The sequence below is a fragment of the Mycteria americana genome, chromosome 2 (assembly GCF_035582795.1).
Source record: "Mycteria americana isolate JAX WOST 10 ecotype Jacksonville Zoo and Gardens chromosome 2, USCA_MyAme_1.0, whole genome shotgun sequence".
NCBI classification, from domain to species: domain Eukaryota; kingdom Metazoa; phylum Chordata; class Aves; order Ciconiiformes; family Ciconiidae; genus Mycteria; species Mycteria americana.
In genome coordinates this window covers 99,417,840-99,440,336 of record NC_134366.1, presented here as the reverse complement: position 1 = coordinate 99,440,336, position 22,497 = coordinate 99,417,840, and the positions used below count along the sequence as shown (strand labels likewise).

Here is a 22,497-nt window from a genome sequence, read left to right as displayed (position 1 = left end):
AGTAGTTTACTACACCAACATGAAATACACCTTATAAAGTATTCTTATCTATTCTGGGGTAGTTGTTACAAAAGTCAATTCCTCAGCTAATGTGCTCAACAACATAAGAAAGAGCTGGAAGTCTATGAGAAGGCTGTATGTCTCTTAGCACCTTTGGCATTTTTACAATGCAGAAGAGTGATTATAGTATAATTCCAGTCCCTTGACACTTCGTTCACTGTAGTTCAAGTTGATTAGCTTTTCTGGCTGGGTTACTGGGTTCCCTCCAACTTTTATGATATCACTAGTGATGCCATCTGTCCCAGGTATTTTTCCTTGTAAAGGCTTCATGACTTTCTCTATCTTCTTTTTGAGTGCATAAAATAAGATTTTTCCTTCACGTCTCTTTTTATGTCATAGAAGGTGGTGAAACTTGTCATGTTTGTCTCTATGCATTCTTGTAGAGTTGCTGGTAAAGCTCATCTGCTCTCTGCAGGATGCTATCTCTCCCTCTGTAATTACTCTTTCATCACTGTCTGAGAGGGACATCTGGTGTCAATTATCTGTTTTCTTCTCATCTTGCTACAGCTGTTTCTTTTAAGAGTATTTTAAATCATTTCTATGTTGCACCATATATTCGGATCCTTTGTGATCTTCCATTTTCAAGGTCATGCAGAGCTTGTAGCTGCAAGCAATCATTCTTTCTCTCTTTTAATTCCATTTCTTTTATCATGAATGTCCTATATGCATTTGCATGACTAAACTGATTGTGATAAAACACCATCCAGATATCCAAAGGTACAGCTATAATGAGATTTTTTTTTCAAAGGAACTTCTTGGCCTAGTGAAAACTTGGTTGTAACTTGAGAGGACCACGTTATATTAGGGCAAGCAGATCCTCGTCAAGAAAATGTAAGTAATTGGTACCTGATGTGTTAACTGTCCTTTCTTACAATTCATGTGATAGTATAAAAAAATTTCATGGCTAAGAATATGTAGAAAAAACATTTTATGGCATATTCCAATCAGCAACTTTTTCCCCAGTACAGTATGATATTTAATTCCATGGTTTGCTTGATGCTTTTTTCTAGTCTCATTGATTTCAGCAGCAATATTAATTTAAGGTAGGACCTAAGAATGTTGAAGGCTTAAGTCTGAAAACTTCAGGTAAAATACACTGAGAGTGTACAGGGACATTGGCTCTAGCAGATTCTTACTCAGACATCCATTAGCAGAGTGTGTACCAGCAGACCAGATGACCTCCCTCTACAACTGGTCATAATGTCTCGTTCATGTTAAGGATAGGGAGCTAACACTATACTAAATACTGCAGATATATCTTATCCAGGTCCAGAATTCTCTTACACAAAGTTACCAGAGAAGGCAGGCAAAGCTGGTGAGAGAAAATCCCAAAGTGAAAGCATTTTTAAGATCTCATCAACAGCAGAGTTTTAGATCTTGAGTGAAAGACTGCTTACCTGAAATATACAAGAAATTTGCAAAAAACTGATAATATACACTCAACTGTTTTGTTCCAGGCCACATGTGTAGTTGCAGGGCAATCATTACTTCAAGACAAAAAGCAATCCAAGCCTCATCCTTAGACTGCTTATTATCTCCCCTTTGTCTTTTCTTTCCAAAAAGGGGAAGCTTACTATTATTAATATTTTTTTTCTTTTGACTTACATAGTGCCAAGGACACAGGCTGCTCACACTTCCTATATTTGGTTGAAGTGCTATATAATTGCACTGCTGAATATGCCAGGGCAAAGATGAAAGCCTTGTTTATTTATTTTAGGTAAGAACCATTTGCGCTCTTTTGGGTGCCTAGAGGGGAATAATAAATAGCTAAGGATATATGCAGTCTCTGGTGATGAGAAGCAATGCTGTGGCAACCAGTGACAAACTTGAATCAACATACATATTTTCCCAAATTAGCCCTCTGCTGAGAAGAGTAAGGAAGCTTAGATGTCTCGAAGCTAGTCCTTTTTTGTGGTTTGCAGAGTATTGCTTTAGTTGAAGTTTGGTTCTTATTTTCAGGGTCCTATTTGCATTTTAAATGCAGGAAATGCAGACTTTCAAGATATGCTGGTTTTGGCCGGTATAGAGTTGATTTTCTTCATAGTAGCTAGTATGAGGCTATGTTTTGGATTTGTGCTGAAAACAGTGTTGATAACACAGGGATGTTTTCATTATTGCTGAGCAGTGCTTACACAGAGTCAAGGCCTTTTCTGCTTCTCACCCCACCCCACCAGCGAGTAGGCTGGGAGTACACAAGAACCTGGGAGGGGACACGGCTGGGACAGCTGACCCCAGCTGACCAAAGGGATATCCCATACCATATGGCGTCATGCTCAGCAGATAAAGCTGGGGAAGAAGAAGGAAGGAAGGGACATTCAGAGTCATGGCGTTTGTCTTCCCAAGTAACCATTATGCATGATGGAGACCTTCGTTCCTGGGGATGGCTGAACACCTGCCTGCCCATGGGAAGTAGTGAATTAATTCCTCGATTTGTTTTGCTTGCGTATGTAGCTTTTGCTTTACCTATTAAACTGTCTTTACCTCAACCCACGAGTTTTCTCACTTTTACTCTTCTGATTCTCTCCCCCATCCCACCAGGGTGGAGTGAGCGAGCGAGTGGCTGTGTGATGCTTAGTTGCTGTCTGGGGTTAAATCATGACACCTGAGAAACCTGAACATACACTAGTCCATGACACCCAACAACATGCATCTCAGGGTCCCAAGGGAATTAGCAGATGCAGTCACTAAGCCACTCTCCATCAAATTTGGAAAGTCGTGGCAGTCAGGCAACGTCCCCAGTGACTGGAGAAAAGAGAATATCACACTTATTTTTAAAAAGGGTAATAAGGACGACCCTGGGAACTACCAACAAGCCAGTCTCACCTCTGTGCCCAGTAAGATCATGGAACAGATCCTCCTGGAAGTTATGGTGAAACATACAGAACACAGGGACAGGTGATTAGAGAGAGCCAGCATGGCTTCACCAAGGGCAAATAGTGCCTGACTAATCTAATAGTGGCCTTCTTTGATGGAGCGACTGCATCAGTGGACAAGGGAAGAGCTACAGATGTCATCTACCTGGACTTCTGTAAGGCCTTTGATACAGTCCTCCACAACATTCTTACCTCTAAATAGGAGATGGATTTGATGGATGGACTATTAAGTGGATAAGGAATTGACTGGATGGCCACATCCAAAGAGTTATAGTCAATGGCCAAATGGAAACCTGTAACAAGTGGTGTCCTTCAAGGGTCCATACTGGAAACAATACTATTTAAAAGCTTCATCAATAGCATAGTTAGTAAAATTGAGTGCACTTTCAGCAAGTTTGGAAATGACACCAAGCTGAGTGGTGCAGTTGATTCGCTAGAGGGAAGGGATGGCATCCAGAGGGACCTTGACAGGCTTGAGAAGTGGGCCCATGTGAACCTCATGAAGTTCAACAAGGCCAAGTTCAAGGTCCTGTATCTGGGTTAGGGCAACCCCCAATATCAGTACAGACTGGGGGATGAATTGATTGAGAGCAGCCTGGCAGAGAAGGATCTGGGGATACTGGTGGATGAAAAAAATAGATATGAGCCAGCAATGTGCACTTGCAGCCCACAAAGCCAACTGTATCCTGGGCCACATAAAAAGAAGCGTGGCCAGCAGGTTGAGGGGAGAGATTCTTCCCTCTCTTCTCTGCTCTCATTAGACCCCACCTGGAGTACTGCATCCAACTCTAGGGTCCCCAGTACAAGAAAGGTATGGACCTCTTAGAGCAGATCCAGAGGAGGGCTGTGAAAGTGATCAGAGGGCTGGAACCCCTCTCCTATGAGGAAAGGCTGAGAGAGTTAGGCTTGTTCAGCTGGAGAAGAGAAGGCTCCAGAGAGACCTTACTGTGGCCTTTCAATACTTAAAGGGGGCTCATAAGAAAGTTGGAGAACGCCTTTTTACCAGGGCCTGTAGTGAAAGGACAAGGGGCAATGGTTTGAAACTAAAAAGACGGTAGATTTAGATTGGATATAAGGAAGACATTTTCTAAGATGAGGGTGATGAGACACCGGAACATGTTGCCCCATCAGTTGTGGATGTCCTATTATTGAAAGTGTTCAAAGTCAAGTTGGCTGGGGCTTTGAGCAACCTGATCTAGTGAAGGATGTCACTGCCCATGGCAGGGGGTTGGACTAGATGACCTTTGAAGGCCTGTTCCATCCCAAACCATTCTATGATTCTGTGATTTTTTTAATTATTATTATTATTTTCTCAGGTAACTCAACTTGGCAACAAGGGAAGATGCATACCTATTTCTATGAACAGGTTACTGAAAATGTATACTATACAGTCTAAAATAGTGAACATTATTTACTTTATCAACTTCAGAGTATTCTTACATTTATTAACCGTGCTACCTAATCACTGACACCACTGCACACCTGGGAGAGGAAGCTTTGACAAATGTCATAAACTTCTCATTGTTTTGTAACTACTCATTTTAGCACTCTGATATTTAACATATCTCCCATTTCTTCTTTACTCTTCCAGGCAACCTGCCACAGGATGGTATTTGGAATGAGATTTTACAAGACTTTTACAAATTTGAAAAAGAAGAAATTAATTAAATATATCTTAGCTGAGGGGCTTAATGTTTTTTGGTTTGGTTTGATTTGGTCAGTGCACACCTGACCACTCTTTGTGCCCAGTTGAGTCTTTGAATCACAAGACAAAACATAAGAAAAAAATGGATCCCTTCTTAGGAGGGGAGATACCTTATGCTTGAAGTAGTCTTTTACCCAGGCCAAAGCTATAATTAATCAAATATTAAGACATGCTGATCTTAATAAACATACTTACCTTCTGTTGTCTCAGCCTCTTCCACAATTGAGGTTCAGAGTGACCATCTTTATTTCACAACTGTGGAATTAGGCCACAGGAGGAGGTGAAGTGAGTTGATCAAGTTTGTCCAACAAACCAGCAACAGAACTGGAACTGAAGCTTGGTCTCCTGAAACCTAAGTGGGTGTTTGCTAAGACGCAGTTGCCAAAGTCCAAGTTTTTTTAAAAGACCCTTGCAGCTTCATGCCTATAGCAATTCTGGTGATGAAAAATGTAGCATATAAACAAAAGGTATGAAATTAAACCTTGAAAGGGAATTAATTTCTTCCAGGAAACACAGGAGAAATGAAATTTCCCTAGTACATAATGTGGCTCTCAGGATGTATTTCTTCTGAGTGTTATGGAAATGAAATAGGGAAACATACAGAAGAGATACAAAAATAATCTCTTTCCATTTTTTCTAAACATTTTTCACTGTAATAGCTAGAAACTTTTTATAGCAAAATCATCCAAAGCCCAGGAGTCTGCTCCAGTCTCCTGCTTAGCTGTTATGCACAGTAGCCTCAGGCAACTGGGTTACTCTAAAATTTAATTTTTATTTAAAGAGCTAAATTGGAACCTACCATATCAACTCCCAGTTCAGCTGCTTTAGAAATAAGGATATACTGTAAAAGTTGGGGCAGATCTGCAGCAAAACTCAGGCTCTGAAAAGAGACACCTAAATTCCCTATTATGGAGTGCACTCTGGAAACAGGGGAAAAGAAACATACAAAGACGAAACATTTTTCACCCTTTTGGCAGGAGGTGGTGTTATTAGTAGTAATGGGTGGTCACAGCCAGCAAATTAGGCCAATTAGCTTCAGTTAGCAATTTTCCTGTTCAAACCTTAACCAATTTCTCAGGTGAATATTTTAAGAGGATTTTACCATATCATTTGCCATATAGAGGTGAGATTTGTGAAAGCAAAATCTTTGAAGTAATTTTATAGTCTTTTAAAAATCTGAAAAATATATAATTGGGCTAATATTCACTGGATTCAAGAGTTCTTTGCTTTGCAACATTAATGGTTTGTTCTGAGACTTTCCTTTCCACCCCAACCACCGTTCCCAGCCTGGTCTGCCTGCCAGAGGATGGTACATGTGCACTTGAGGCATGTGCGAAGAAAAGAAGAAAGGGCTAGGGGTGGGATGACTGAAATAATGACTTTTATGCAGAAAGTGCAGAAGTGTGGAGTTGCCTGGGACTCTGCTCTTTCTTGAGATGTTTTTGAGCTGCAAACTGAGAGCATGCAGAACAACCCTTTTGATGCGTAGGCCAGTTTTGGGTTTTTTTTTTTATAGCTGAGTTGTTTTAAAGAAGCAAATGAAAGTGGGCAGGCAAAGTCAGAACTAAGGGCTACGTCTTTTTAGCCCATTTGGACACAGTACTTAATATCTGCTTTGGAAAGGATGGGATTGATCCTGCTGTACAGGGAGTGAAGAGTTGAGAATGGGGAATAAGGGAGAAGGGGAGGGAACAGGGAGAAAAGAGAGCTAAGAGACCCTAATCAATGTTTGACTTGTCTAAAACAGAGAAATAAAGCAGCCTAGAACAACGAAATAAACCAGGCAGTATATCTGTTTGCTACTGCCAGGTGTAGTTGCCACTTACTGAGAGTGTGTTAACCAGGCACTGGGACATTGACATTCATCCCTGCCCTTGCCTACGCTTTGCTGTTGTCTGCTCAGGGATGGTGGGAGCAGCAACATGTTCGAGGAGAAGAAAAGGGCTAGACAGGAAAATGGGAAGTCACATATCTATACAGCTGTCTTCTGTCATAAGACCTGTATAATTTATAACTCCCATAAAACCTTCACAAATGCTTCTAGTATGTTAGAAGTAGGTTTTTTTGTTGGGTATGTAAGTTCAGTAATGTAAGCTAATTAACACTTTTTAGTCCTTCTCATTTTGACTGAATAGAGTCAATAGGATTTTACAGTGGCCAATAGGCTCAAAGGCATTGAAAAGTGTATTAGGCCAGCTCTTTAATGCTGTATTAGTGCTCTATTAATTTTACTGGTAGTGCAAATCCTCATAACATAGATGTAGCTTAGACTACCAGTATTTTAGAGATGTGATGCAGAATTAGGCAATTCCACTAGACCAAAACTTAACTTTTCAAACCTGGTTATCTTCTTTGCGGAGATTTATTGAATGGATGCTGAGAATAGCTTGCTATACCACATTACAAGACATGCAACTTTGTTAAGACTTTGTTTCCTTTGAGTAAACTTTCAGCATTGTTTCTACGGAAACCTTATTTAAAGATTGCCACGGCTCATCCTTACAGGTCCTTTCCACATCTTAGAAGCATGAAAAATGTATATTATAGTAATAAATGGGGATTTTTTCCCCTGTCTAAATGCTTTCCATGTTTTTCCTCTTTTTTTTCGTTTAGATCACAGTTATGTGCAATTATGTTCCTTCTTAAAAAAAGCCTTTGTTACATCCCATAATGTAGTGAGGTGATACCTCCTTTACAATGTTCCACCACCAGTGCTCACCAAGAATCAGAAAGTCTCTGTGTATGTGAAGCTACTGCTTCACGCCACTCTGAATTAACTCACAGTGGGTGTTAGACATCTGCACATGAACAAAAATCTCCCAGAGGAAAATATTTTCATTAGATCTCAACAGTCTCCCAGACTCCATCAGTCTACAAAGCAAAATTCCTGTTTGATCTTGAACTCAGCTCTTTACAGGACAGGGCATACTGCAGCACTATCACATAGTGGTTTAACTCTGTGCACTGTTGTCATGAGTAATTTGGTTTTGAATATGGATTAAAGGATTTTTTTTTTTTTTGCCTGCAGTGCAAAGAGCCATTCTTTACTTTTAATTAGCCATCACCTGCAAATAAATCCAATTTTAAGAAGTGAATGACATCTATTTGCAAAGGAGTCTTTCTAATCCCCTTCACAAAATTAATCCTTGATTTGAAATAAAATCTATTGAACAACTTTATAAATGTTCGTTTGTAGAGGTTCTTCTGATTCAATTAGCTCTTTGGAGTAAACGAAATGGCGTCCAAACACTTTTCAGTCTGTTGATTTAATTCTTCATGTGTCATTTTCTTTTTGTCATACACTTTTATATTCAGAGAAATTATTGGCCTGTACTTTCCTAAACCTCATATAAAAGAGTATAGATTAAGCACGATATGTGATTGCAATTTTTTAAAAAGTCTTCTAAAAAAGGCAGATCTATAGGCATGAAAGAAAGGCAAAAAAGAAAAAAGTATTCAGAAATAAATTGAAAGCTAGCTTCTTGGTAATTTCATATAAAATCTTTTATAAGTTGTTCCCTTTCAAATTATCACAGGTAGTAATGCAGCTGTTTGCAGTTTCCTGGAATTCCATTTCTGTATCATGACGACAAAATCCTTTTGGTCATGTAGGGTGATAATCACCTCCAACACCCCTCCCCCCAACCCCAACGCACATAGATTTTTGGCCAAAATTAGTAACTTATACTCCTTTTGCAATCAGTGGAGTGATAAAGGAACCTCCGGATGTGATTCGTCCCACCTCGCTTGGAAAACTGTCTTAAGGCAGGATGAATTCATTTCAGGAGCATGCCCTTCTCCCCCCACCTAATTGATCTTTGACTTTAGCTGGGTAAAGGTAGATGGGATGAATTTTGCCTACAATCACTGAAAGTAAGGATGTTTGCTATGTAACCTCTGGGTGTAACACGCAGTCCAGTTTTGTGTGGCACAACTATGTGACCTTCATTTAGCTTTTCTGAAGAGCAGCGTTGACCTGCAAGAGTTTGTAAATGAAAGCCATGCAAGATAAAGACTGAAATGAAGTAGTTGAGATGGTAATAGTTAGTAACTTGGGGTGTCGAGAGAAAAACACTGACATGAAAATTCATTAAAAAATAAGAAAAAAAGAAATGGAATTGAAAGACTCAGCTAGGCGAGATTAGGTTCAGCTCATGAGAAAGCTCAGCGTAACTGATACCTCATTGCCTGACTGTGACTGCCTGACTAACAGTCTCATCAGGTGTCTGTGTCAGGAGTGATGAATATACTAATGCTTAGCCCATGCACTTTAGTCGCAAGCATCTATTGCATGTATTAGTGTACTAGCCAGGAAATGCTGTGTATTCTTAAATCACATTTAGTTCTGCTTACAGAGTTCCTAATCCTGGTGAAGAAACCCTAATAAAAGTGCTATCACTTTCTACTGAGAGTAGAGGTAACCTTCTAAAAAAGCAGAGTCAGATGGCACCATCCTCCTAGACTGCCAAGCACAAAGACAACTACATACTGCTAGAGACCCAACCCATGTGCTCATAGGAGCCCAAATCTGTCTCAACTGACTTGAGCCAGCAAACAGTGGAGGACTGGGACTGCTTCCTATGTGAGTATGGATTTACAACATGGATTTGCAAATGGCTGTTTCCTATAAAAAAATGGAAGTGTGGAGGTCAAATTAAAATATTGCCTACTGAGCAGGACACTGCAGGGACAGTCAGGAGGCTTGGGATCTTTTGTCCTTCTCATTGCTCCTAACAGAAGCATTAAGTTTCTCCTAGCATGGAAATGGCCGAATAAAACAGAAACATTAGGAGAAGGAACTCTACATTCAGAGAAAAAAAATATGAAGAAGCATGGAAGAACTGTGAACTGTTGCTAGCACCCGCGGCTGCTGGAAGGCACCCACAGGTCTGGCGGACATTGCCCAGCTGATCTGCTGAAAGACATGAGCAGAGCAGGGAGCCAGAGCAGGTCCCACAGTCTCAGGGATCCTCAGGGACACGTGGGATTTTATTCAAAGCCTCTGCCACAGTCCTGACTCATGGGCAAATCATTTACCTTTTCTGTGCTGTTTCTCTTCTTACGCCTTGCCTTTTTCTTGCCTGCTTAGCCCAAGAGGTGCTTAAAGGTAAGGTTCGTATCCCACTGTGCTTTGGCAGTGCATAGTACGGTGCTGCTGCAATACAATAACTGAGTGATACTTTCATTTTTCATAGCATAAAGACCCATTTCTATACCTAAGTATTGTTCTGGTTAGCTCTGGAAAGTTCTGATACCAACAGAAATGAAAAAGGAAACTCCTGACAGTTTCCTAAGAGACACAAAATAGCTACTCTGTGGATTCTAGCCATATGACAGTGATCTACCCAGACTTTTCTTTATGAGATACATTTAAAACTAAACCTGATTATTTATTTCTACTTTTACCTTTGCTGCTTGGTTGTTTTGTATGTTCCCTTTTTGGTGTAAGCTATCTAACATCTCAAAATTCTTTAAGCAGCTTGACTACTGGAATGTAAGAATACAGTCAACCGACTAAAACAAGCAATGAATTTACTGTTGAGGTTTTATGTCTGAAAACAGACTGAATAGAGGGAGGATGAGAAGGCGCCAAGGGGTTTTGATTAATCTCTGTAGCTCATTATGTGTGGGGGTGGGGGTTTTTTTCTCCTTTTTTCTTTTTTTTTTTTTTCCTTTTATTTTCTTTTCGTCTTACTGGAATTCTCACAAGAAAATCCAAACTCATATTTGGTTTACAGCTAGAGGATGAAATGGTCCTGATTATGTTTTTACATCAGTTTTATGCTGGTAGAACCCAAAATTACTTAAATAGTTAGTTACTGCATACCATCACTGTGGAAAGCACACTCAGGTCCAATATATATTCTATTACTTGAATAGAGAATATATTAGCTATGAAAATGATTAAAAAGAATTTCTGCACAGTGCTATAACCCATACTATGTGCAGTCCGTCTCCATCTGTGTATCTTAAATAGCCATTTTAAATCTTCTTCAAGTCTAACAGTAGCGATATCCCACCTCACACAGTCTTAATAAAAATATGAAATGCTTTCTAAGCTGCAGCTTATTTTTGCTGCACTATTGTGTTCAGTCCAGGGCAGAGTTTCCTTTGGCATTTTTTCTTTCCTAATGTAGAATGTCGCCAGATACAAATACATGGCCTGATGCTGTTTCCCACACATTGATACCTACTTTTTTTTTAAGATAACAAGGAGATCTGAGACCATGAGGAGCTGCAGATATGACGTCACATCTTTAGGAGTCCTAACCACTGGTTGGATTCCAGGTGAAATACCCCCAGGCGTCACAAATAGCACTAGATAGTGACATGTGGGCAACTGAAAACCCAAAGTGAATGAGATTCTTACTGAAAATTTTGTGGACCTTGGGACCCCTCAGTATCAATTTCTGATTGTTTCTAATCAGTTTTGTCTGAACCAAAGTGCAACTGCAACTGACACTCATCAGTCTGATCTCAAACCAAAACACATTCACTTCTTGTTGCTATGGGTGAGGTACCACAGAACTGCATTTGCTTAAGGGGAATTTCATTCATTTTATACCTATGTAAGTGTGAACAAAAGATGTTGCCGACATTAGAGGGATTTTATTGTAACTCAGAATTACACAAGCTCAATTTGATTCACACATGAGAAAAGAATTTTTGACCGAGAAAAAATAAAGTTCATACTAGAATTGCAGGTCCTTTATGTATATTTGAGCCAGGAAAAAAATATACATAAATTCTAATTATTATCTGCTTAAAATGGCACTCCAACTCTAAGCACAGAAAGCAAATGAGCATATTGGACACAGCATTTTTCTCCTCCTCCAGAATAAATCTGTAACAACTCAGATTAAATCAAAGAAGTTACTCACATGCAGAAAACCATATAAACTAGAATGGAGTTGGGCTCTTTCAAATGTGTAATTGGCATCAGGAAAGAAACAGAGCTAGAAATGTCACTTGAATATGAATTCTTGTGATATCAGAGCAGTTCAGGAAAATTAAATTCCAATGGAAAATAAATACCTTAAAAAATCAGCTCAAAATTACCTGATCTATTTAATGGTACTCCCTTGAAACTTGACCTCTGTAAAGGATTACAAAGGCACATAATGAGCAGATTTGCCGTATAATGTTTAATTCCCTCAGAATTTTACACTGAATGTCTGCAATAATGGAACCTTGGAAAGCCCATGGAACTAAAATATAATCCAAAGTAAGCCCATTTGGGATTTCTGAACCCATCATTGAAAAAGCTGACTTTTTCTCTTTTAACTGGATACCAGCATTCTTTCCACCTACTTAGAAATTGCAACCCAGCATGGTTACATAGGCCATACCCTTTGGTAGCCAATGCACTGAGTACTAGTACTGTAGCACTTTAATTTGGCAAAGCACGTCCTACTTACCATGATGTTTCCTGCCAAATAAGTATTTTATATTTTATATTGCCTGTGGCAATAAAACAAACTATTTTTGAGAACGTGACTTTTGACAGTATAACTTTTATTACCTCTTAAAAAGTGTATTTTTGCCAGCAGATTCCAGATTCCACAAGGCTGGACAAAAAGTATGGGCTAGAAAGATTTTAATCATAGTCAACCAGTCATAAAATTCTTCTCATAAACATCATCAAGACCGTCTTAATGTTAATAAAGTCTTGTTTGCACAAACACTACTGGAAAGCAGTTCTAAACTCTCACTGTTACGGTAATTAGAAACTTCTCTGATTTGCTGTGTAAACTTGTTTATAGCCATTATATTCTTCTTTTTTTTTTTTTCCCTGAGTCAAAGTCACCCTTTGGTTTTTTTCCTTCCTGTTTTGGAATGCAGACCTCTCTCTCTCAATATTAAGATCAGCTGTTATACACAGATCGCTTTCTTCTATTATTTTCACTTCTGATCTTACAATTTATAGCAAAATAATATTGTAATTAGTCTGTAAATGCATGTCCTTCCACACAGAATCAAATTGTGTGGGACAATTTTCCGGCTTTCAAATCACCCAGTTCTTACTGTATACGCCTCTCTCTCCTGTACTGATGATACCTTCCAACAACAGAGAAGGAACACTCCTATTTTTTGTACAAGGCCATCAATGAAAACTTTAACTAGGATGAACTGCATCATGAGTAATATCACTACTGATCTCCTGCAGCTAAACTTTTATCCATTTTATAATTCTTGAAACAACTGACATTTCTCTACTCTAAGTAACAATTTACTCAATGTAGTATAGAAAATACTTCACTGCAGTCCACGTTTCCTCTGTACAGGGAAAAAAAAAAACAACAACAAAACCCCACACACTTTTGTTACCAAAGATAAAGTACACCATATGACTGACTTTGCATAAATCCATGTTTTTAGACACACAGCCTGCAGAACTTGAACAGTCATAAGTGTGGATGTCAAAAGTCATTGCCTTTTTTACTTCTCTTTTGTAACTCTCAAAGCATTTTCTTTGGTAACTGTATATTGTAGAGATAACCCCTGAATACGACACTGAGTCTCCTGAAGAGGACACCGCATGTAATAACACCGAAGGCTGAGTTCAGCATATGGTGCTTTTTGAAAGGGATAAAATAGGATATGTTAAGCGGTCTTGCTTAAGATATAGGGGATTTTTCTGGTCTGAGCTGCCACTTGTGGTATCTTTCAGAGGAATAGATGTATTATATATCTATATATAAAGGAGGATTTTTGCTTACTAATGAGAAGCTATGTTGCCTTTAGCCAAAATGAGTTGTAAAAGTTATACTAACTCTTGCTAATATATTTTTTTTGTTGTTCACATGTAGAGTGGAGGCTGAGGGGGATGTTCTGTGGCCTGGTTCTGTCTCCACCCCAAGTTTCTGTTAAGGTCAAATAATTAATCTTGAAATACATAGAAAGATTTAAGTGCTGAGATAAGCAATTCTAGGCTCTTGAGCCCTAGTAGCTGAGTCTAAAAAAAACAAATGAGTTATCTATATTTCCTATACAACTGGAGGAGGGAAGGAGAATGGAATTGTCAGGAAGAGGATTTAAGTGAAAGTTGTCTGTGGTTGCCAATAAGAAATACTGGCCAACTGCATTTCAAGGACTAGGTATCTTATTCCAGGGAGGTATCTTATTCCACGGTGAGTGAAGTGTCTTCCTTTTTTAAGGGTTAAGTCCTGAAGTCCTTCACTAACTTGTGAAGTTAGTTATTGGATCTTGGAAAATAGAGGAGGTATTTCTTTCTGAGACTCTTGCCATTGCACACTTTTATCCAACATGTTAACAGAAAGATGCTCATGTAATAGATGGACAGCCAGGGCTCCAACTCCTTCCACTGCCTGAAGGATTTTAAAGCACGCATTATACTTATCTTGAAAGCACCCTAGGTATTCATGTTAAAATCTATTCTTAGGTGAAGGTCCCAAACTAATTCCAGTCTCCAAGACAGGATGAGCTGTCAGAGAATATTCTATGGGAGCCATGGCACAATCCATGGAAGATGTGAAAGGAGTATTGTTCAAGAAAATTACCATGAAACCTATCAGATTTGGCAATCTGTTCAAATCCAGATTCAGAACTTCAAGTTTCTCTTGGTCCATTTCTGACAATTAAGGAACTTTGTTGTTGGTTGGATGTTTGGTACGGCATCTGATATTGTGCTATGATGTGTTTGAACTAACACTTTAAAATGAATTATTAAATGCTAAGGTACAATATTTCCTCCTAAATCTTAGCACCCATAATGAAAGAACCATTTTAAAGGTAATGAGGAGGTGGAGGAACCACATGTAAACACATACTATAAGCAAGCCTTGAAACAAATGCATGTTGAACCAGTGATCTTATTTAATAACACTTGGACCCTTTTTGTTCCAGTCTAATGATGATATTTATACCAAAATTTTGTAGATCAGTGTGTCTTAACTTCAAAAGTTAAGACCATAAATAGCAAGATTTCTCACTAAAATAAATTAAATTAAAACATTAAGTGGATGCAATATACTAGGTATTAAACTCAAACAGACCTTTCCTACAGTAGGAAGAAATATGTTTTTAATATATTTGGTTAAAACTCTGAAATACCGAACTCTTCTTTTCCCACTTACCCTTTGTTATATATCTTTCACAACTTATTGCCTGAGGGTTCTTGAGGTTTAATGGTGTTATAGGTGCAGTATATAAAACTAAAGAGGCTGGAAAACCCATGAGATATGCAGTGGAAAATTAGGGAATCTGCAAAATCAGCTTTGTGCAGTATTGCAGATGAGGAAAATCTGATACCTGACAGAAAAAGCTCTATAGGAGCGTATCTTATAGTTTATTGCATTCCTACCAGAGATTTCATAGGAAAAAATTCAGAGCGCTCCAACTGTATTCAAAAATAGTAATTTTGTAGACACTGGAAAATGAAAAGACAGACATCAGTATTAAAAATTACGCTCTTGTCCTCCCCAAAAAGTCTGAAAGAAATGTTCTTGGCTAATGGGCCTTTGGCACCATCTTGACAAGTATGAAGAGTCCCTTTAGTGTAGTAAAAGTATTTATTGCTATGGATAAGCCCCAAGATTTAAGAGCACATTACCTGAAGAGGTTTTAATTGCTGGCACACAGAAACAATGGGATGAGATGAAAGAGCAAGAGGCTTCAGCCAGAGGCAGCTTTCCTGTGGAAAGCTGTTCCACTTCAGAAATGGAAGCAAATTAGAGTAATGTCAGGGCCAAAATGGAAACCCAGAAAGGCATTTGTTCCTCAAGCAAGCCCTATGAAATTATGCACCCAAGCATGGCAAATTAAGATGTTCACAGGGCCGAGGAAGTGGATATCCAGAAAAATGAAACAGGTATCAACTGGGATGTTTAAAACTTATTAGGTTGTGTCAAATCACATGCAAGATAATAGAAGATATCAGATCTAATTGTTTACTATTGCTTTGAAATAAAAAGAAGGTAAATGTGTCTGAGCTCTGTCAAAAGGCTTGAGTGGTTGAATCTCACTCATATGCCAGAATTTGAAATTTCAAAAGTTTCCCAGAACTTGAGAAGCTTTTATAACTAAGACGGAGGCGAGAGCTCTATTACTGGCTTCTGAAGACAAAGCTTAAATACTTCTTGAATGATATATGAGACCTTCAGTAACATTCTTTACACGCTCACACTTAGGCACATATATGCAAACCATTTTTAAAGCTGTGCTAGCCCACAGAAATTGAACAAGCTTCAGAAGCAGTAAGGTTCCCAAAAAGTACTTTGTCATGCACTAAATCACGCATATAAATCATGAAAGGCAAACTCTCAACTAATAGTTTGCACTAATGGTTCTAGTCACAATAGTGTTGAATGGACAACAACAATGCAAAGTAGGGCTGGTTTCGTGAAAGCTTGCCAACGTTGTTATAAGCTAAGCAGGACACATGAAGCAGATTAAATATTCTTGTAGAACATAAAATCAGCTTAAAGATTTCCAGGATGAGAGAACGGGGTCCATTTCAGTATCTCAAACATGAGCATGTGGTTTTTTGTTTGAATGGGCCCTTATTTTAATTCCAATGGAATTATTTTTAGGAAAAACAGGCCTATAACAGAAGTGCCTTTTGTTTGGTTTGAAAGTAGCATTACAAATAATTGATACAAAAAGACATTTTTGGCATATTTTTATGTCAAAGTAATCATGTTAAAGTTGTGTGCTTGTAAAAATGTTTCTTTTCTTAGGGAACCTATTAATTTGGTTTATTCCCTCACTTGAAATAAGGAAAATTATTAGAACTGGCAACATTCTGAAGGACAGAATGGACATTTCATGCAAAGAGTTATTTTTGCTCATTTAATGCCATATAATAAAAGGGTGAAATCTTTCACACAACAGTCCATTAAACATTCACTGTAGGTTACCATCTCTCTAAGAGTTAGCAACTTATGCCCTTTTTTTTTTCCTCACTTCCAAAGTGCTGTACTGAATGGTGGAATAAGTCTATGATCCTTACATAACTACCCTGAAACTTTAGAAAAAATGCTTCGCCCCTTCCATCCTTTGAAGAAACTATGTTTAGTGTCAGTTTTACTCTCAGTCCCTTCAACACTTTGTCAACATCCTGATCCCATGGCAGATTGGGAATTAGCATGGCTAACATTTCCTCACCCTTAATCAATGAACTTCACACTTTCAGCAAACACAGCTTTTCATTCATCTCTCTCAATGACATATGAGGTTTTGACTTTTCCCTGTGCAGCAGGCCTCCCCCTATCAATATTTACCCTCTCTCTTGCAAGTCATTATTTTCTCAAAGCAAAGCCTTGGTTTTTGCTTTAAAAAAGAACAAGATGTTTATACTGGCAAAAAGGAAAACTCTTTGGAGTTGAGGCAACATCCAATACACAAGAAAAATAAGAAGGTTTTATGGTTGAGAGGAGAAAACAGAAAAGAGAGAAACAAAATACATTTTTATATTAGCATTAACAAAACTTTATGAAAGATTATCCATTTATTCGAATGTTAAAAATTTAGCTTCCGCCTATACAATAGTTATCACTTAAACCTGTCATCACAACAGGTAACAATAAACCCTTTTTCAGATGACGACAAAGGTACTTTCCTTTTAACCTGTTAGGTTTTGACCCTTCCCTTTTTCCATCATTCTTACTGGTCAAAAGACATTAGTTATAATATTCAAATTCTAACATATCATTGTACTTCAGAAGCAATTTCTTTAGCAACAGTACTTTAGCAGAGGATAAATTCACATAAGGTTTAATGATTTCAGAAGACCTTTCGAAATACATCATTCATGTAAACTGCTCCTTTAAATTTCAGAAAAAAATGCATGGAAAATTTCGTTGTAATGGGAGCTATAGCAAATTTGGGGCAAGAACAGGATCTTCCTTCTCAGATATATAAAACTGTGTCATGTGTCCCTAGAGTTAATGTGTGAAAAGAATGGACTTTATAGAAAACTCAAATGTTGATGAAAAGTACTTGATATAGGTTTGGGACTTCATTTGTTGCAAAAAATCTGAAATGTGATGTCAATTAATACATTTTATTCTGACTAGTCCTTTCTTTTTAATGACATTATATTAAGTGTTGTCATCAGATGTGTTAGAAACACAGATAAATGGGTATGTTTCAAACATGATAAAATATAAGCAAAATAAGTTCAAGAAAACACATTGCTTATTCACATTTTTTTTCCCAAGTTTTGTAGTTCTTTTTATTATATTTACTTGGGTTTTTTTTAACCTGTCAGGTAGCTGTGGTGGCTACTGCTGAATATTTGATGTGCAGATTTCTGAATTTCTGAAAACAGATTTCTGAAAACATAGGCAACTGGAAACAAATGCCTACAGAATATGAGTGGAGCTTGTGCTTTTAAGACATTTATTTTTCCTTGAAATCCCAACTGTAGGTTTCAGGGAGCATATTTTCAAAATGCCTAAGGCCCAGGTACTGATTGTTCTTGTGGGAATAAACTGGTGCCTGAATAATGCAAACATAGTATCAGTCGGGTCATTTGAAATGTAACCTCACACTACTCAGTTGAAGATGCAGAAGATGCATAATTTTGGAGATGAAAATTCCTGTCTGCAAAAGTAACCTTTGCCTCTGAACCTGCAGACAAACCGATATGCGTGCAGCAGTAGTTCTATGACAATACAGAGAATGTGTCAATAGGTGATATGGAAGTAGTTAAACAAATGTTAACTGGTTTTGGTTAGGACCAAGGAAGGTAGAATAGCCCACACTGTAAAAGAAACATTGTCTAGCAGAACACACTTCTCTCTAGTAGCTTCTTAGCACTTTAAATTTCATTTCCCCTGCTTTCTGCTGCTTTTGTGCCCTTACTTCTTGCCTGTTCTGGCCCATGCTTTGACAGGAAAACAATTTGCTTAGGAAAAATGATGCAGGATGAATAGGTTTTTGCTTAAGCTATGGAGCATGGATGTTTCAGACATTTTGCACTTCAATTACTGGAAAATCATCCCCCTATAGGGTGCAAATCCTCACTGGATCAAAGCTTGAGTAGGTTCAAAGAAGGAGAAAAATCCTTAAGACATGTCCCTGTGAGCTGCAGAATTACAAAATTTCCAGTGGGTCTATTTCAGAAGAGTAATTGACAATGCAACTTGTGTTTCTACATTCTTCCATATAAAAAAAAGAACATATGTTATCCTTGTTTAAACAGTCTAAAGGGTTGTGCAATGAAAATCAGAATAGTGAAACTATAACTAAAGGAGTTTACAGATAACAGCACTGATAGATTTTAATGTTAATTTTTACAAAATGTATCCCTGTTAAATTACTTGCTTGATAGCTTTTTAATCTGCTTCATTGCTATTTTGCTTTCAGTGTCACCAACACATTCTCTTTTTGCATAGGAGTAAAAACTCAAAGGATATATATTCAGCTGCTTCCAAAAATAGTGCATATGAAGAGAAAGAAATCCTGGCCTTACTTCCAGGGTCACACCAGCCAGGATAACAAACTCTCATTACTTTCAGTGGAGCCAAGAATGAGCTGTAGGTTACTGACTTCACAGATGTACAAGGAATTGAAAATCTCAGATGCCTCAAGGATAATTTGCTTTGGTGGGGAAAGACGGCTTTCCATGTTCCCGTAACTTGTTTTAACCAGAAAGGATGTTGTTCTATTTTCTTTTAAACCAGTTTTTTTGAGAGGTATATCAAGGAATACATCAGTTAATTTCCTGAAGTAAATTTGATCATACTGTTATCTTGCAGCTCTACCTATACTCTATTTTTTACTTTTTAGTGACTTATTTGAAACTTTAATGCTGAATTAAAGCTGTGATTTGATATTTTCTGTAAGTCCTAGTCTTATAAAGTTGTTTTTCCACTTTCCTTTATTACAGAATAATGTATTACAAAATCATCCATAAGGCACACCATTCTAAAACCTTGCAAAAGTATAACATATCACATATATGTAAATAGATGAAGCTGTTTTAGGAAAAGTTTCAATAAATTTCTTATAACTGTACCTACAAATGCATATTTTTACATGCAGATAGAAACAGACAAGCTCTTCAAGTGTGATATCTGTCATAAGTAAATCATTTCTGCTTTCATATTTCCAATGACCTTTTCCAGTTTTATCACAGTATTTTGTTACATAAAACTCAGGTTTTGATCCTTCTCTAATCATACCCAATAGAAGGAGAGATTTTGATTTTCATGGAACATTCATGGGATACTCCAATTATATTCTTCAAGCACTGGTTGTTTTCTAACGACCTTACAAAGTCATTTTCTGTAGAGAAAAATATACAAATTTCCAAGCAACTGAGCAACATGCAAAGTTTCCGCAGCTCTAATTTCTGGTGAGAGCTGGTGTATTATAAGAAATAGCTTCTAGCTATGACAGCAACATGAAAAATATTTCTGCACTAATGAGGATGGGAAATTAGGGAAAGGGCAAGTTTACAGTTATTTATATGTTATTTCTGTATGCCATTATTCTAATCAATATTTCTATTTATATTATACAGTGAATTATTATCAGAGAAATCATTGGCATGGCACCTGGGAAAAGTCTTATTCAAGGTACATCTGTCAAGAGCTGGCTTTTCAGGTGGCATATTACATCAACAATATGCATCTGTAGTAGGCAACTTCTGTGTTTCATTATATTACCTATAGCTGCACAATAAAAATTTGTAACATCTGCTGATTTTTCTTCCTATACCTGATGAAATTATCTGTGGTGAAAGATGGTACAAATGAAGCTAGAGGCAAAACTGTCATTGACTTTCATGGAGTACCCTGGCTTTTTTCAGCAAGGAATTTTCATATTTTGGCCAAGATAAGGAATTTTTTCCAGGCTCAAAGCAGAGGAAATGTATAACAAATGCCGAATTAATTAGTTTTATCAACACAATGCATCCAGACACAAATAACAATTGCCCTTCAGAGTCCCCAAGCTCTTTGTTTCTCTCTAATTTACTTCCTCTTGGTGCTGCACTTCCTGAAAGGTACATTATTTGCCCACATAATAGCTCCAGGTCCCAACAGACTTAAATCATAAAGGACTTATGACTTCATGCAGCTTTTTTTTAGAAAAAAATAACCTCTTGCAAACTCTGGAAGGACTCTTCTAGAGTAGATTCAATTACTCTTTGAGAAGTGTTTTTAGTAATCCATCTAGAAATGGTAATACTCTACCACCTTACTTTACATGTTACTACTGAAGTGGTATAAAGCTATTGCTGAGGTATGTCTAAAATGGGTTAATATTTTCATGTATTTTTTACTTTGATGTAATTTGTGAGCAAACTAAGAATAACAAAATGGCCACTTGAACTTTAATTCTAAATAGATTCATGTCTTGAGGGATTAATTTAGATTCTCATGTTCAAATTTTCACGGAAGTGCTGAGAAACCCATGTCCAAGGTAGCTGACTTTTGTATACGACTGTTGAATACGGGAAGTTTTAGCAAATAATTTGTTTGTCTGTGCTGGTGTTATGTTCAAACAAGTTCACTTACTCATTTAAATGACTAAGTTAACCTCCCTTATCTCCATACAAAACATACCTACAGCAACAGGTATATGCATTCATTCCTAGCTATTATAAATATTCAAACCCACTAGCACTGGGTTCATAATGTCTGTGCCTAAAGAGGGAAAATATGCACTGTCTCCCAGTAGGTGATGTTTACAGAGTTGGAGCATTGGGTACCCATATTACTCAGTGTCAGCCATATATTTATCTCCACCTACAAGAATGTAAAGGTTTGTCACTGTAGTGTCATATGTGTAGGTGATGCTCTGAGGCCCTTCCACTAGGGTGGTGGGTTCTAGAGCAGAGCTGGCAGCCCCATACTTTACTATGTAAGCCAAGGAATGGCAAGCATTTGAATTTTTGAATCAAATATTAAATAAATGCGAATTTCCAGCACACAATCATTTGTACAAAAAATTACTATTTTGAAATTTTCTAAGATGGTTCCAATGTGCTTTTATCATTTTAAGATATGTTCCCTTCTGTAGCATTTTTTTCTATGGTTTGAATATGATATTTATACTCGTGTATGTGCACAGGAGAGTGAGTGAGCAAGCAAGAAAGAGTGGGATGAGAGACAGCATGCTTTTTCGGTGTCAATTTACAGTATAGTAAGAATATTTGCTGTCTTAATGTATTCAAACTCCCACATACTCTTGCAGGCAATTAAAAAATGCTTTCTAACTGCCTTTGAGGCACAGTGCACTTGACAAGTTTGGCAGATTCCTTGTCATTTTGCTGAACCTGATAACAAGAGCAGGTAGTCCCAAGCTTACACGGCTCTAGTTTTATAACTCCCAGAATCCCTTTTTACAAGCAAGATCTATGTGCATATTCATTCTAACAGCTTTAAGAGTTTGAACACCTGCTCCTTTTAAGTCATTCCCATTTCATGTCATTATTTATAAATGCTCTAAAACACAGTGCATAAATCATTGTTGGTGGATCTGTGAAAGAGAAAAAAAAATTTCCCTAAATGAACCAATAGTGAATGGGTCCTTTAAGAACATTCTCTTCCACTCATCAATTGCTTGAATTGGAACAACAATACTTTCAAATACATTTTTTTATGCAATAAAATAGTGATATATTTTGCAGACAAGTTAAGATTAATTAAAATTCAGGCACTGAAAACAATTATCCTGCTGTAAGTATTTCCTGCAAGACAGAAATATTTGTTGACCCAAGATTAGAACAGCAAACCTATTAAGTAAATTAATAACCCAAATAATTTAAGATTCCTAAGATTTCTGGTGGGAATTTTAAACAAAGATCTATTACATCTGTTCGACACTCACACTGCTGTTCTGGTTGTAGTTTCTTAGAAAAACATGTACTCTTTCCGAGAGCCAGCA

General features: G+C 37.6%; 1 long non-coding RNA gene across 5 annotated transcripts in view; it reads left to right on the top strand.

The window, feature by feature from the left end:
• Positions 1-16,026, top strand: part of LOC142405924 (uncharacterized) — a 757,404-nt gene extending 741,378 nt beyond the window's left edge. For 2 of the 5 annotated variants that reach the window (XR_012774382.1, XR_012774385.1), the window contains exons 4-5: positions 8,994-9,745; positions 13,449-16,026. This is a non-coding gene — a long non-coding RNA (uncharacterized LOC142405924). The other 3 variants (XR_012774384.1, XR_012774383.1, XR_012774386.1) reach the window with 3 other exon arrangements.
• The last annotated feature ends 6,471 nt before the right edge of the window (positions 16,027-22,497 follow it).